Raw genomic sequence first — 17,999 nt, forward strand, 5'->3', positions numbered from 1 at the left:
CCGCGTGTGTGAATTAACCTTATTTAGTATGTTTTGCTTTTTTACAGCACTTGAGGCTCTAACTTGAAACGTTTTGAATAGAAAATTCCCTTGGATACTTAAAATATTCCAGTCATTATCTTATCATACAGCATATTAATAAGAAAAGTGTGTGTGACTTTTTCTTTACTCACTTGAAAGCCATAATATTTTTACATCAGAAACAGAGTCCTTTTAAAACTGAAAGAAATGTAAGTCAAGAAAGGAGAAGTCAAGAAACTGCCTCATCCTCAGGCAGTTACTCCTCTTGAAAGAACTGCTGGATAAATGCGTAGGGGATTTTGGAAAAGTTCTGTGGTATGTTTTATGGTAGTGATCATTATTTGTGTTTACTTTTTATTATACTCATTACAGAAGTGAGGAAATTAAAATTGAAAAAAAAATATTATAAGCATGCTACACAACAAGAAACTGGATAAAGAGTGTGGAAGATAGGTTGTTAGAAAGCCATCTAAATACTAAAAATTATTTTGGATTTCAAATTCTGTAATGGAAGGTGAAAGACTCTCTATTCCAGAGCATATCTTCCCTGAGCTAGCTTGGGAAGCCACAACATAGCTCCTCATCTTTAAAATGTCATTTTTATTTTGTTTTTTTTCATAAACTATTCTAACACTTCCATAGAGTTCACTCTTGATTTAAATATATTTAATGTTAGGAAGTTGAAGTGATGCATCCCAGGTAAGAGAAACAGGTCACAGGCATCATCTATGATAAATACCATTTTTTTTTTCTACCTGTACTGAGCTAGTCTGACATTGGAATCCACACATAGTAGGAACAACTTCGTTAATTTTTGGTGATACCCTTCAAAGGTATAAGCAGATAATTTTTGTAAATGCCAAAATCAATACTTCTTGGAAAGGTCACTTTGTGTACTTCTGAATAATATCTATATGCATGTGTACATAATTTAAGGTGTTTGGTAAGGGCTCTTCAGAAGAATAATTCAAAGGACAGAAGATGATCTCTTACTGTGAGAGCCTTGATTATGGTTTATAATTGCTTGCACAGGGAAAAAATAACAAGTGCTAAATTACTCTAGTAGTGAAAAAATAAAAATAAAAATAAGAAGTAGTGCTGAGTGTAAAGCCTTGCAGTTTCAAATGAGAAATTAGGCTCAAATGAGAGTAATTAACCATAGCAGCAAGCTACATAGAGAGGAAAGGGCTTCTGTTGTTTTTTCTGCATAGCAGACTAGATTGAATGATCTAATCACTGTCTGAACTTGAAAGTAATGGATCCATGATTGTTGTATAATAAATCTAACCATCACAAGAAAGCACTATTATTTATTTATTATTTTTTGTTCTGATTTGCAGGTTAATGATCTGTGGGGGTTAAGATGAATGAAATACCTTTATTGATAAGGATGAGTTTTTTTCATTTCTGTATGTGTATTTTGCATATATTATGCATGTCTTACTGCCTCTACAAACAGTGAGCAATGGTAAGTCACTATTTACTAGTACTAATGTACCAACACAACTCTTATAACTTGTGCAAGCAACATTTAGGAGGCTTGTATATTGCAAGTTATGCTTTTTGAAAAATGACATCTGCTGAAGTTTAGAGACTTCTCTTAATTTACTGAAAGAAACAGGATGGATTTTTTATTTCTGATTTCTGTGCCTGCAACTCAGGTGACAAACTCTTGACTGGTTGCCCAGGCCCCTCTTATAGTCAACCAAGAGAAACAAGCTGAGAGGATGACTTGTCCTTTTGAGACATAAGTACATCGAGATGAGGTGACTCAACCTCTGAAAGCCTTGACTCATGTGGGTGATAAAATTCCTTTGGATGTTTAAACCTTTGAAGCCTGAAATAAGCGTGGTGAATGCCACTCATATTTCTGTTCAAAATCCAGCTTTGGTGATACTTTGAAAACAGCAGCAATTGATGGGGTCTGGAAGTGAATAGATACTTGGAGAAAATCACTGAAGATGGCTCTCAGTAATGTGTGTAGAAGATGTTGTTTGCCACACAGTATAGAGGGGACTATTCCAAATTGGCAGGAGTAGGTGAGAGGTTGTGTGTGTAACTGTTAGTCACCCACTATTACTAGAGAGAGTCCAGAGGAGGGCAAAAAAGATGACTGGGGGACTGGAGCATCTCCCTTATGAGGAAATGCTGAGAGAGCTGGGACTCTCTAGCCTGGAGATGAGAAGGCTGAGGGGAGACCTTACGAATGCTTCTAATTATCTAAAGAGTGGGTGCAGGGACGATGGAGCCAGACTCTTTTCAGTAGTTCCCAGTGACAGGACGAGGGGCAATGGGCACAAGCTGGAACACAGGAAGTTCCATTTAAATGTGAGGTAAACTTCTTTACTGTGAGGGTGACAGAGCTGCCCAGGGAGGTTGTGGAGTCTCTTTCTCTGGAGATACTTAAAACCCACCTGGATGCAGTCCTGAGTAATGTGCTCTGGGTGATCCTGCTTTAGTGGGGGAGTTGGGATTAGATGATCTCTAGAGGTCTCTGACATCTCTGTGTTTCTTTCAGCAAAAGTTTGATGCTCTCCTGCTTGTAAGAAGAAGGGAAATGCAGACTATCTTGACAGCTTCTGCTCCAAAAGTTTTTGTGGCATAGCCTTCTCAGCAAATGTATTTTCCAGGATGTTTTCATACTCTGTTTGTTTCCAGAACCTTCTGTTAAACATGGCTAGGTGGTTTTGTTTCTAAGCATCTGAAATCTAAGGATTTACTAGAATATTAGCTGAGAGGCCTTGTACAAGAGGGAATTTACGGTTATGTTGTAAATGTTAGTCACTGCCTAGAGGAAAGGTTTAAATAGGATCGGCTGAAGGAAAAACTAGAGAGTAGAAAATTGAAAGCTGAATTTCTATGCAGAAAAACTTAGAATAATAGGAAAGAAAATTTTTCCTATTTCAACCTACTGTCTAAAATATTGGTATCCAGCACCCACGAATAATCATTAGAATGAAAATAAAACCTCTAGTGTACTTATCCAGTTATCCAGGGCTGTATAAATACGATTAGCTCTCCTCTGGAAGACGTGTAGAACATCTTTTAACCAGGAAACAGAAATTATACAGCCCTTCTGCCAGTGGAAATTTAAGATTTAAAACTTGCATGCTTCGTAATGTTTAAGGAATTCACTAACTTTCAAAGACTGTTGTGTTAAGGAAGAGGTGATGCATGTAGATAATTTTGCACTACACAGAGGAAGAGCTGAAACAAGCCTGAAATTTATAATTGCTGCAATTTTCCATGGCTAGTACTGTTCCACTAAGACTTTCTATCAAACTTGTATAATTTTGATATTCCTCAGAAACTGGATTTTTTCCAGGAAAAGCACTGATTGCAAGAAAACATGTATTGGCAACAGAGTTACTATTTAATTTTAAAATAAAATATTTCAAAACTTTTGTTTCAAACACATACATGACATTCTCTCAGAACATGCCTAGTGTTGTTTAACCACTCAAAAAAACATGGGAAGATTAGTTAAGAGGGAAAATAACAACAACAACAACAAAGTAGAAACAAGAACATCAGGACACTGACAGAAGTTTCAAATTGTAGTTCTTTGTGGGAGCATAGTCTTGGGCAAGTGGCTCTGGGTGGCCCTGCTTGGGCAGGGATGAAGGGGGTGGCTAAGATGACCTCAAGGGGTGCCTTCCAATCTCAACCACCCTGTGAATCTGTAGCATAGGAATGTCACTGTGGCACAGGGTCTACCTGAACTGAAGACCTGTCCTGCAACATATTAACTGTGTCACCATCTTCCTTCTTCCCTTCCACTCCACTGGTCTCTACACCTGTACACATGGTGCACTCCATCCTATTGTCCTGTACAGGTCCCTGAGACAGGCTGTGAGGAACTGCCTTCACCAATTCTTCAAAACAGTGACCATTACCCTTGGAGGTCAGCGTCCAGCTATGTTTTTCACTGAAGCCTAGTTTTCCAGATCTTAAGTCTGGACTGTAGTTGCTCTAAGTTCCTTTATAGACAGCTGTGGTAGAAAACCTTTGAAGAAAGGGAGAAACAGGTGTGCCAGGTATGACTTGGCTAGGCTGAGGACTATGAGAGTGCTCTGCTTCTATGCTAGAAGCTTCATTTGATTGCCTGAGGTCAGCTGACACCCCCTTACTCACCCACATTAAAGGCCTATGAAATTATTTCAGTTGTTATAGTAATAGAATTAATTTAGTAATGAATAAACACACTAAAGATGAAGTCTGTGCTCCCTCCTCTTTCTTCTCTCTTCTGCAAACACAAACTGTAAGTGACCTGATTCTAAGTTCCTGATGATCAGTGAGTTAGCAGGGAAGAGCTGAGATCCTCATCCCACTGCACCACCAGATCCACTATTGGCATTTACTGATGACACCCTGTTCTGCTAATTCAAGTGGAGGATTGTGTAAATGGGAATGCTGCTAATCAAACAGTGCTTGAGAAACTGTGTTACTTATTAATCATCCCTGCAGATCTTGTTTTCTACTACAGGTACATCTAGAGAGTAGGCAACAGTTTCAATTATATGCAGGCATTCATTTTTCAAAGAGTTTCTTAGTATTAAACCCCCCGCACAAAACAAACAACAAACAACATAAAAATCTAGCAAACTGCATTTTATTATTTACTTTCTTTTGAGCACCTGCAGCATTTCACATCTAGTGGGCAGAACACTGCATTAGTTCTGTGAATGTATTGTTCCTAATAGCTCTGTGAAACAGACTTTTAAAATTAAAAAGCCTCAGCTATATTTTAGAACAGGCCTCCTGATCCATCTGTCTTTCAAAAGAACAATAATAAGAATTTTAAGTACCTGGCCATGCTATACTAAAGTTTGATTAGGACAGAGCAAGATTTACAGCTTTGCTTTAGTCAGCTGCTTGCCCAAGTAAAAACCAAAAGGAGTTTCAAATTTTTAGTATTAGGGTCGTATTTACAAATCAGGGTTGCTATATTTATTTAAAAAAAATGATCAGCTCTTTTAAGCTCATGGGTTGAGATGAAGACAGGCAGATCACTGTGGTGGGTTGACCTTGGCTAGCCACAAGGTGCCCACCAAACCATCAAACAGGAGAAAACCTGATGAAAGGCTTAAGGTTCTGAATGAGGACAGGAAGATCACTTAACACTTACCCTCATGGGTAAAAAAATAGACTCAATTTGGGGAAATTTAATTTCTTCCCAATCAAAATCAGAGCAGGATAATAACAAAACAAGAACAAATCTAAAAACACCTTCCCCTCCCTCCCTTCTTCCTGGGCTAAACTTCACTCCCAATTTCTCTACCTTCCCCCGCCCCAGCAGCACTGTCCAGGTTGTGGACAGTTCATCACATGCTGGTTCTGTCACGCCATCCTCCTCTCTCTCTTCCCAGGCTTCAGCAGGGGGTATCACCCATGGGAGACAATCTTTTTCTGAAGTAACCGGTGACCCCATGGACATCCACCTACTCTGGCATGGGGTCCTCCACAGGCAGCAGGTGGATATCTGCTCAACCATAGACCTCCATCAGCTGCAGGGAGACAATGTGTCTCACCATGGTTATCATATCACCTGCAGGGCAATCTGATGAGGTGTCTGGAGCACCTCTTCCCACTCCTTCATTGCCCTTGGTGCCTGGAGGGCTATTTCTCGTTTTCTCCTTCTCTCTCAGCTGCTGCACAGCAGTTTTTTCCCCTTCTTAAATATGTTATCACAGAGATGCTGTGATAACTGTTGCTGATGAACTCAACTTTGGCTAGTGGTGGGTCCATCTTCGAGTAGGCTGGAACTGGCATCACTGGACACAGGGAAAGTTTCTGGAAGCTTCTCACAGAAACAATCCCCCTTCTCAGAAACAGCCTTCCCTCTACTACTGAAACTTTACCACATAAACATAATACAACCACTCATCAATTATCCTCAGAGGCACAACAGACTGGTCTTGAGGAAAATTAATTTAATTTATGACCAATTAAAATACATCCACAGGTGAAAAGAAAAAAAAAGGCAAATAAAAACAACACCTTCTCTCTACCCTCTTTCCTCCAGGCCAAATTCTCCCCTTCCCTCCCAGCTCCTCTCCCTCCAGTAGATAAGATTTGACCCTTTCCAACATGGCAGAAAGAGTCAGGAGCAGAAGTCCCACTGCCTTCTATGTAACCATTTCTTGCTGGCCCTACAAATGTCCTGGCTGAGGGGCTGTGTATTATGCCTCAGTCTTCTGCAATAAATCTCTGACAGTATTTCTGATCATGAGTTCTTTTTACTTATGGGCATGCTGTACTCCAGGATCAATACTATATTGTTATGGTAATGCATAATGCCATGCTGCAATATTGGGGATTAAAAAACATAAGGGGTATTGACCTCTAAGATGAGGTTTGTTGGGATAAGTTCCCTTCTCCTGTCTCAAGTACTGATGTCTAATTAAGATACTCAAGCTTTACTTACCACACAAAGTTCTAGATGGCCAGTTTGAATGATGCAGCACTTAGGGTTGCCAGACCTTGGGTCCATATACAGTGGATGAAGGAAGCAGGTTTAACTCCCACGTTGTTGTGGATCGTGGTGATGTTGTTAGTATAGATGAGGCCTCCAGTACTCAAAAGCATCTGTTAACTGTTTCTAAAGCCTTCACTTAAGCCTAAATTTTGCATATGAAAACCACATCTTACTCTCTTGAAGACGAGAGGAAGAGTTATTGACAGGGTGGCATACTCCTACCATCCAAGCAGGTCATGCAAAGGCTAGCTGTGCAAAACAGGTATCTCTTTGAGGAAGGTGGTAACAGATCACCAGCCTCCTGTTTATAGCAGCAATTTGTGAGTGTCACAAGAATTGCTTCAGTATTCCTTTTTTGGATGCCTTTTACATTCATCAATGTTTTAATTAGGTGTAGCAAAATTCTTTTATGGGCAAACCTATCACCACCTCCTAAGCCTCTAGTGAAGCTAGTTATTTGTCTCTTAGATTTCTAGCAACTGCATTAATTTTTCACCCTGCACCTTCCCTCTTTGAGAAGCAAGTGAACTGTATTGCTAAACCTCCTAATGTTCATCCAGAGCCAGGTCTTTATTATCTCAGTTCGGGTCCCCATTGACTCCGTGGGTAGCACAGCTTTTGATTCATATTTGGATTGTTGCCTTTCCTGTGTTCTTTTTCTTTTTATTTTTTTTTTTCTTCCCCTTTCTGGAAGCATCCCAAGTTATTAGCACCAGCAAACTGGGTCTGTAACCAAATGTTGCTCCTCAGTGAAAATGTATCTGCAGTTATGACACTAGAACAGCACTCACAGCAGCAGTATCAGAGCGAAGGGCTCTGTAAGGTGGTGGCTGCCAGGCTTCAAATAAGATATCAAACCTCAGGCTTTGCCACACTGGGGTGTTTAAAGGCCCCGAGGTATGGGAAGCCTAATTCCCATCTCTGTCCTAATAATCTGAATGTGTAATGACTGCACAGTTTGTCTAGCTAAGTTCCTGATACTGCTGTGCTTTCATGTGCTATTTTTCCTTTCCTGTCAAGTTCCTGTGTGTCATCACTATGTGGTGTTACACAGCTGCTTCTTTTTACCCCAGAGATAGCTGCATTTCAGCAGAAGACAAAGCAATTGCTGTTCTTTGAGCATGTGAAATTCCTTGGTAGTAAAGAGCTCCTAATCTTCTGCCTTATTTGACTTTAAAATCCTCTTCAGACAGCTGCAGATTTAAGAGCCAGGTTTTAGATATTGGTACAGATGTGTCCTTATATTGTTTTATCTCTGCAGAGGAGTAGTTCTTTTCACCTTCCCCCACTCCAAAAAATACTTTAGTGGTCTCTTCTAGAAAGACAGATTTTCAGGCTTATTAAATCAGACTACATGTTTGCAATTAATTTTCAACTTACTGGAGGTCATTTGTACTTGAAATAGTAATTAAAACCACCCACAACAAAATGGCCTAAAGAGTCTGCTAGATGTGCTCCTTTTGCCTGGTTTTGGGCTAAGTTATATATAATTTGAGTTTGTGTTTACTCCTACTCTAGTTTTTCGGCTGGCTTCCACAATTTATACTAGAAGAAGATCTATCCCCAGTGTTTTAGGAAAATTAGGTAATAAGCAAACAAATAATGAGGCGAATGAGATGTTAAAACAAAAACCCAAAACACAACCAAGCACCAAGTATCTGTTTGCTCTAGAAGAAGATGCACCATCTTGGCAATTTCACATAACAGAATGAGAGGAATGAAGAAGTGTCCTTGATGCTGATAACTCATTCCTGATTAGCCATTTGTGGGTAGGCAAGGCTGCTCCTTCCTGCTACCTGTGCTTCTCGTTATTAGCTATGCCAACTCTGAAAATTCTCCTGCAGCCTTCAATGATGCTAATCTCCCAGACCCTCAGGATTAGCCTTTATATATGCAGCTCACCTGAAAGAAAACTCTTCACACAGTCTCTCTGTGCATACGAGATCCTTTCCTGCTCTGTAATTTCCATAGCCCCCTTCATCTCAGCAGCCTTACATTTTAGACCAAAGCAAGGATTGCTGCGAGCAGGGGTTGGAAGGATCTCCAGAAGGTGTAATAGGTATCTGGCACGAAAGAAAGGTTGTGTCTTCTGAACAGAGATGGTCCTCACTGGCTTGGAGGATGAGATGGAATGCTTCTCTAAATGGTGGACATCAAATAATGAATCCAAATGAAGCAAAAACATAACCTTTAAATGGTTTAATTAAAAGTAATTGCATTTTATATTATAACCATTTAATTGAGAGCTGAACAGGTCGTTAGAAGTGGTGAAAGGAGGCGTGAGTTTCTCATGTGCGGGTGCCTAACAAAGTTAGACAAAGGTTCTGGTTTGCCATGATTGATTCCACAGACCTCAGCTTCATATCTAGAAATTGGCTACTAAAACTCAACAAGATGATTGAAGCCTGTCTTAGGCACTGGGCTGGACTAGGGTGAGAGTATTTTATCTAGAAATGCTTAGCTGATCTTCCAGACAACAAAAGCCAATTGCTTTTAACCCTCACTTCTATTTTCCACCTATCATATTATGTTGCTATGGGGCATGTTCTTTAATGTCTATTTCTGCACCTGTAAGAAAAGAGGCATGTCCTGCATTTATTATTTTTTTTTGTTGTTCTGAAAAGTTTAAATGGTCATTCTGACTCTCATTTGAACCAACACTAATTACTGTTTACTCAGCAAACTTACTATAAAAGCAAACACTGGGGGCAAGGGTCACACCACACAGAGTGGTTCTGTGGTCACAAACCAGTGGAACACAGTAGAAGATCTACATCTGATGCTTTTTTCTTTGGTTTTTTTTGTGTTTTTTTCTTTTTATGTATGTAATTGAGAAACAAAAGAGTCCTTCTGACCTTTATAGGTGATAATCTGCCATTTTAAATTCTACTGCAAGAAATTAAATCTTAGCTAAACTGCTGTGTTACAAATACATTGAGTGCAGTACAAAAAATCCCACTCTGCTGCTAGTACCCACAGTCATTCAGCAGTGGAGGGTCAGATATCCTTTCTGTCTTGAAAAATATGCAAATAAAGACATCTGAAAAATTGTTTAAAAGACCATGAAAGACTGTGCCTGCCCTTCCTTTCCTTGTATAAGCATTGTGTCAGCTCTTAGCAGTGCTATTTCTAGGAAATTGTCACTGATTTTAGGGTTGAAATTTGCAGTCTCCAACTTCTAGCTCGTTATGCACTTGTTAACAATGTCAAAATAAAGTTTAGGGTGTTTGTCTGCAAGTCTATGGAATTAATTAGGCCAGATTTGTTACCAAGTGTTTCTTGTTTTTCACATGAGTGATGAGAATGTCACATTCTGTTAGAACAGTAGATGCACATCTAGAAGGTGGCACAGAGATACCTTTCCTAAAACTGCATAGCATGTCAGTGTACAAGTGCCAGGGCTGACACAACAAAGAAAGCTTTATTTCAATGGAGTGAGGATAGCAGAATCCAGCCCTAAGAGCACCAGTGCCACAGGAAGGATAGCTCTTAGGAGAATGAACTGTAGTGATAACACACATGAAGGCTTCAGGGGAAAAATAAACTCAAACAAAAAACCTCTCAAAAACAGAAGGTGTCCTCCTATTTGGAATTCTTTGCATTGCTCCTTAGCTAGCATGGTCATAGAGCTGTCTGTGCAGAGATGAATGGATATGCTGGGCTCTGCCACAGGGAACAGCACCAGGGAAGAGGGAGCAGCTTCTCTGGTCTAGTGAAATGTAGAGCTGTGTTTAGCAAAGCCAGCTCTTTTGGTCCTTTTAATAAAATGACAGTAATTTGACAGTAATAAACATTAGGCTGTCAGTGTAATGTAGCAGTTTGCAAATAATGCTGACATTATCTTATGCCTCATGTCAGAATGTGGGTCCACTTTATCAACCGATTAACGGAAAATTGGATGGAATTCTTTACATCTGACAAAAAGGAGATGAACTTACCCTGGGAATGAGCAGTCTTTTTTTTTTTTTCTTCTGTTCCTTTTAGGCCCCAGTAGTGCTTTTTCATCTCTTTTATTTATTTATTTATTTTTATATTTTTTTTTTTCTCATTTGGAGCATTTGTGCCAAGCTGTGACAAGTTGCATATAAATGGTAATGTTCTCTAAGCAATTGGAAGTACCACTTAAAGAAGTCCCAGAGTAGGTTTTTTATAGTGAAAGTTTCTTTTTTAGTAAAGGTTTCTGGGGGTTTGTTGTGGGTTTTTGGGTTTTTTTTTGTTTATTTGTTTTGGTGTCTTTTTTTAAGTACCTTAGTCATTAACTTCTGTCTACCTGCCATCACTGATTGTGGCTATTCCCACATGCGAGTGATGTAATACAAATGAAGACTGGCCTTTCAGAATTCACTTTAGGGCTGAGAGAATTATGAAGACAGAAAGTTGCCAATGCCATATTCTTCAATATCTTATACTTCTTTTTTTTCTTTCAGGATTTCCTGGAAATGCATCTGACTCTCATTAGCAGGCACTGGTAAGTTTTGGATTTTGCATACATTTTATAACTGTGTATGATCCAAATGCATTTCATGTCATTGAAGATGGCAACCAGCATCAGACTATTAGACATGCATGCAAGTGTCAAACAAAATTTTCAACTGGCTTCTTTTCAGATGGGGAAATATCACCATGTAGTATCCCCCTTCACAGAAGTTTGAGGAAACTGCTGAAAATACATCTGACTCATAATGATTTCTGTGTGTGCTGAATGTGGAGAATGACAGATCTTCACATCTGTCCATTGTCCCATATGGCTCACACAAGGTGAATATGCAGCACCAATGTATCCATTTTGTAAGGTCATCAGGTATTCAGGTCAAGTATGACACCAGAAGATCTCTGTTCCAACCTCCATCTCAAAACTGGTTCAGCTATGGAATCCTTTAATATTGCTCAGAGCTTTATGCATTTGGGTCTTGAAAACCTTCAGGGATGAAGCAAGCACAGTGTACCTGGGTAACCTGCTCCAGTGCCTGGCTGTCCTCAGGGGGAAAAATAAATTCTCCTTGTATCCAGCCTGAGATTTTCTGAGCTTGTTGTCTCTCTTTGTCACATGATGCACCACTGTGAAAAGCCTGGGTTTGTCCTCTTGATGACCTTCCCTGAGTTCTGGGGGCTGTTGTAAGGTCCCAAAGCTCCCCCCAAAGCCACCTCTTCTCCAGGCTGGACAATGATCATCCCTCAGCCTTTCCTCAGTGCATTTCAGCCCCCTCATCTCAGTGATCTCTACTAAACTTGTCCTAGGTTATTGATGTATTTTCTGGTTTTAAGCTATTTAACTCACATTAAAGTCAGTTGAAATATAATATGGGCTAACTACTTAAAACCCTGTGGACGTGGCACCAAGTGCTCAGACCAGTTTTGTGAATGATAATAATTTGCCCTTTCCATCTTTGAATCCCAGGGACAAGAGGATGGGAGCATCTTGCTTTCTAGATGAGAAATACAAACATAGTACCCAACTTGGACAGCAGTGGGGTAGTCATTCAGTAGCAGAGTCATGATTATTTCCTGTATCCTTAATCTTTTTCCAGCTTTGCTGGATTGGACCTCAAAAAATATCTGATTTTGCTGGCACAGAGTGGCAATTATGACTCAGTTGGGAATGAGTGTCAGTAAGTACTCCCAAGAGGCACTTGACACCCTCTACATGAAAACCAACAGTCAATATTAAAAATCAATTAGCATTTCCACAGTGCAACCTTTGCTATACAATGTACAATGACCTTTACAGGCCAGAAACAAGTCACTTTAAGGTACTATATAATGCCAGATGATAATGTCTTTCCTCACTTAGGTGGCTTGTGATTAAACTCAATTTTCTCAGCCACCAATTGACCTTTATCCATCTCCCATAATTTAGTGAATGGAAATTGGTAAAAGCTAACAGGGTATATGCATCATGTTGTGACAACTTCTCTTTATAACAAGATACAAATGGACAGTGAGGCACATCTGAAATACAGTCTTTTCAAGCAAATTTTATATTTGTCCAGACATGGGAGAAGTTGTTGAGATGCAACCAAGCTACTTTTGTGTCCATCATGTCCTACAGGTACATTTCCCATTCAGTGAGAAAGTGGTTACAACCACAGTCCTCTCTTCGCTGTCAGGCTGTGTTGGAGGTGGTCAGTAGCTAAATATTTTCCATTTAACAGGAGAAGGATGAAGTGTTTGCCATACCACAGCTGGTGTCCCAGTAAACATGGAGAGAATTTACCCTCCCTCTCCACCTTTGGAGATTGGTCTGTAGTCGAGGTAGTTGATACCATGCACAGCCATAATGCAAGAAATGGCCTTTATACCAGTTTTTTACCTCCCTGATGCAGTGGCTTCTTGTGACCCAGACATCTGCTGGCCCTAGGGGTATAGCAGATATGGATCCAAGGTCAGTATTAAAATGAAACATTACAGTACATTCTTTTCCTTCTCCCATGATCCAGTGCTTGTACTACCCCAAATAATGGTGACAAGTTGATTACTTCGTTTACCCCATTGGTAAATCCATGCCAGGGGGAGGACTAGTGGGTATTACTTTCTAAAATACATATATTCAGCTCAACCTGAAGAGGGATTTATCATGTACAAATGCCATTTCACTGGGAAAGTTTGAATGTTATAAGACCCCAGCATGTATGTGGCACACTTGCCTTTCCTCTTAAGACTTCCTAACAAAGTGTTTCTGATTTTTTATAAATGTTCCTTACTATAAATATGTTCAGGACACAGTCTCAGGATACCAGGTCTTGAAAACTGGTTTAAATGGAAGTTGTTGAGCTCTCCCTATGGAACAGGCTATGGTTAACTCTGTAGCCTAGTAATGCAAACACAACATTCAAAGGGAATTTTTGACACATAACAGCACATCTGTGTAAGTAATTATTTTGCTTCTTCAGCTTTTCACCATATTTTCCTTCTGTTGAAATACTCTTCTTCCCTTGCTCATCTTCACTTTTCTCACAGTGATGCTTGAAATTTCTTCCTTATTGCAATTGTCTTTTAGAGCTTTCCTTCGAAAAAGCTTTCCTTAAGATGGTTTTATTTTCTCTCCATACCCCAAAGATGCCAGTACATGGCAATGAAACACTGCCACTGAGTTACTGTTGCTTTTCATGGTAATTCGTTCAGACTTTTGGATTACATCTATCCTAGCTAATTGAACAGTGCCAGGGAAAGTTCCCAGGGATAGGAACTTGATAGCCTGTCCTGTTAAATGGTTCCTGTTATGATTTTGACCCCAGCCAGCTGGCACTCTCCCAAATGAATCCTGGACACAATCTGGGAATCAGCATAGACCAAGGACCATTCCCAGTTAGCAGTCTGAGTGTGCCCACCCTGTTTCACAGGCTAGGAGAGTTTAACAGTACAGATATAGGTAAATCTGTACAAAAGAATGATCCCAGACACATCTAGCAGTGTCTCTCTTTCCTTCTTTACCTGAAAAGAACCCTGATTACTGTGAGTTCTTAAAAAGAATGTGTTTTTTTAACATGTATAACACATAGCTTGGGAATCACTAGAAATACCACTTTCTGTGGCAGCGGAATGGGTGCCGTTCATAAATAGATATTATTTTCCAGCTAGTGATTATGCCAATACATGCACATATTGCATGTATATGTTGGACCTGCTCCACAAATGGATCACGACTGTGTAGTGAAAGTTCTCTACTGCCCTAGATAAATTGCTTGTTGCAGCAATTAGATGATATTTGATGAGTAAGGAAGAGAGGGAGAAGAAATTAGGGGGAGGGGAGGGAGGATTTCTTACTTATCATGGTTGAATAACAAAGTGAAGATGCTTCACAAGAGACCTGGAGCCAGTAGGTTGGCCTAAAATGGAAACTTTTACTGAGTTATTGTGACACCTCAGAAAAGTGCCCATTTTATGCATCTGAAAGTTGTAGGCAAATTCAGGCTGGGCTACAAAGAGGCAACCATGACTGATTCTCTTTTCTAATAAAAAGGTGTGGAGAAGAAAGAAACTGAAATGATGCCTTTGTGAAACAAGCATATACAGCTTTATCTAAATTTATTTTCTGGGTGTTCAAGTAGCCTGCATCCTTTGGAATTTTCTGTCTAATCAGATGGCAGGTGTTTTCATGCAGAAAACTTTCCTTCTTTCAGAAGACCGAGAGAGGCAGTCCCCTTCCTATGCTTACAGCTCCACATATTGCTTCTCCAGGTGACCACATATTCACCCTTGAATAGTGATTGCTTGTAGTGCAAACCTGCCTGTAGTGTACACCAGCCATACTTTCATACAGATGTTGTGGCCTTGACACCAAATGTAGATGTTGCTTTAAAACTTAATCTGATTGCAAACTATCCTGGTTTCAGTGCACTGTAGGAATTTTGCAGCAATACCTAGATTTTCAATTTAAACCAGCAAGATTCTGCAAATAATTTCATTCCTGTGGAATGTGTGCTTCTGGATTAAAAGTCCTATTAAATGAAAAGAGGAACAACTTTTGCATCATTACAAATGGAAAGAGTTATTTTTTCTTTTTTTTTTTATTTCAACCAGCTATTAATATTGGCACGTTGTGAAAACAACCTTGTGATCCAGAGATGTTCAATTAAATGTCCCCAAAATGTAATATCAAGGGTAGCAACTATAATTGATTAATTTCATGATACAGGTTACAATATTCACTTCAGAGAGTCACTCAATACTAGTTATCAAAATATATGCAGAGGACAGGTGAAGGTTATGGAAGCGTTTGGAGAACGCAGCTAACAAAGTAAACTCTCAGCTGTGAGTTCTGTGCATGACTTACTACTTCTAATAATGTAAATATGTGCATTTAGAGGCCCTGTTGATCATCAGTAGTTACATATCAAGTCAAAACTAACAAAGGTGGTAAGACAAACACAGAAAATATTAGTCCGTTAATCTAGTTAACAGAACTAAAAAGTGAAGCTTAGCATCTATTTGAAAGTCACTAGTAGAATAATTTTGTTCTACTCATGTAGCAGCTACAGAATGGAGGAGGAGGAAAAATAGGATTTTTCTTATATGTCTGAGATTGGTATCACAATGGGCAATTCCACGTGTTGATGATTATTTTTCTGTGTCCTTAACATCTAATACATACATGTGTGTTTTCATCAAAGGGAAAAGCAATGGTCAGGGCAATTTGAAGCATGAATACAGGCACAAATGCAGGCTAAGTTGAGAATGGATTGAGAGCAGCACTGAGGAAAAGGACTTAGGGGTGTTGGTTGATGAGAAGCTCAACATGAACTGGCAGTGTGCTCTTGCAGTTGAAAAAGCCAACGGTGTCCTGGGCTGCATCAAAAGAAGTGTTGCCAGGAGGTCAAGGGAGGAGATTCTCCCCCTCTGCTCTGCTCTCGTGAGACCCCACCTGGAGTGCTGTGTACAGCTCTGGAGACCCCAAGACAAGAAGGACATGGAGCTGTTGGAGTGAATCCAGAGGAAGGCCATGAGGATGATCAGAGGGCTGGAGCACCTCTCTTGTGTAGAGATGCTGAGAGAACTGGGGTTGTTCAGTCTGGAGAATAAAAGGCTCTGTGGAGACCTTATAGAATCATAGAACTATTCAGGTTGGAAAAGACCCTTGAGATCACAGAGTCCAACCATATAACAGCATGAAGGAGCTACAGGAAAGCTTGGGGAGGACTTTTTACAAGGGCCTGTAGTGACAGGATGAGAGGGAGTGGCTTTAAACTGGAAGAGGGTAGATTCAGATAGACATTAGGAAGGAATTACTTAGTGTGAGGGTGGTGAGGCACTGGAACAGGTTGCCTAGAGAAGTTGTGGAAGCCCCATGCTTGAAAGTGTTAAAGGGCAGGTCAGATGGAGCTTTGAGCAATCTGATCTAGTGGGAGGTACCTCTGCCCATGGCAAGGGGGTTGGAACTAGATTATTTTAAAGGTTCTTTACAACCCAAACCATTCTGTTAATTTGTGATTCTATGATGCACATGAAAAAGCAGTTTACTGAATGGAAGGCAAATATAATGATTCTCTCTTATACAAAGATGCTCTAAAACCACAAGAAATTTGATTAGTCCTTCTCTGCTTCTGTTTTTTCTTTTACTAACTTTCCTTTGCATTTGAAACATATATCTAGCTACAGCTGTAAGCTTTAATGCCTTATAATAAAAAAGAATAATAGCTCTTACCTGCCGAGAAAGAACTTCCATTCTGGTAAAAAATCTACCTCCTCCTAAACAAAACCCAAATAAACAAACAACTGAACCATCCCTTTCCCCAAAAAAATCTACATAATTAATTTTTTTTAAAAGACTCATATTTATTAAACTGTACAGAAAAGTCAGACTACCTTGAAACAAAAAAGGTTTTTATACATGATAACTTTAGTCCAAACTATATCGGTTTCACTGAAGTTACATTGCTATTTGCAGTTGTTCGAGGTGACTGGGACAGTCAGGGAGGTGGACTGTGTCATACAGGTGATGAATGTGGTGGAGGTCAGTCAAGTTTCCTCCTGCCAATTGAAAATCCCCTCCTTTCCACAGATGGATGTGGGCTGCCAGCCACCTGCAGTTGTGGGCAGTTACACACACCCAATCACACCAACTTGCTCTGTCCATGAAGAATTAGAGTTCCTTTATTGTTAAAAAGGAAAGAGAAGGAATCATGGCCTATAAAATGGAAATGAGCACTCAGAGCTCTGTCACTGTGTTGCCCATCTGTGTCTGGCAGGCTAGCAGACTCGTTTAGCTGGTGGAAGCACATGATGCACTGAATTACAGGAGGGGAGAAGTCATCTTTTACAGTGACTTACAGGTGATAACAAATGCCCTCTACATGGAGGCTAGTCTAACTCTCCTATTGATTTTTCCCAGTCCTGTGTGCTTGTTTAATAAGAAAAATGTTGCTTGAAACTGAGTCTGATAATCTTGAAGATGTTATTTACTTTTTGAAAGGTGAGCTGGATTATGATTAATATGGTGAATAGCTAAAACCTAATAGAGTCAATGCTTCTTTATATCTCACAGTGGTCCAGTCCTGGTGCAGAGAAGAAAGTAACAGTCAAGCCTGGATTAAACACTCTCAGCTTTCATGTTCATGCAAGGGATTTTGATTTATTTATTTATATCCATGTATAGGCCCCCATTCAATCACAGGAGTCATCCTACTGCACAGAATGAGGATGAAAAACTCAGCTATCTGCCAGGTCCAACCTCCTTCCCCACTTCTCTTGCCCCTTTCCAGTTCCAATCATCTCAGCACTGGTTTCCTCAGTCACTCCTCTCTCTTGGTGATCTGCAACTAACATGGTACATGTTTTCCTCTGAGTGGATCAGAGACACTTCTTACAGGACAGTGTAGGGAATGCATGACAGTTCCTCTGCCCCTTGTTTGCACTGGGAGGCTGTGACAGGCAGGGAGCTCACAACATCAGTGTATTCTGGCAGGAAGGGTGCAAGTGAACCAAGCTGCCTTATCCCTGTCTCTCTCTCATCTCCTTTCCTTCTTCCTTCCCTTTTTAACCAAAATCACATCCCACCAATGCA

Source organism: Apus apus, chromosome 2 (assembly GCF_020740795.1).
Source record: "Apus apus isolate bApuApu2 chromosome 2, bApuApu2.pri.cur, whole genome shotgun sequence".
In the NCBI taxonomy this organism is placed as follows: Eukaryota; Metazoa; Chordata; class Aves; order Apodiformes; family Apodidae; genus Apus; species Apus apus.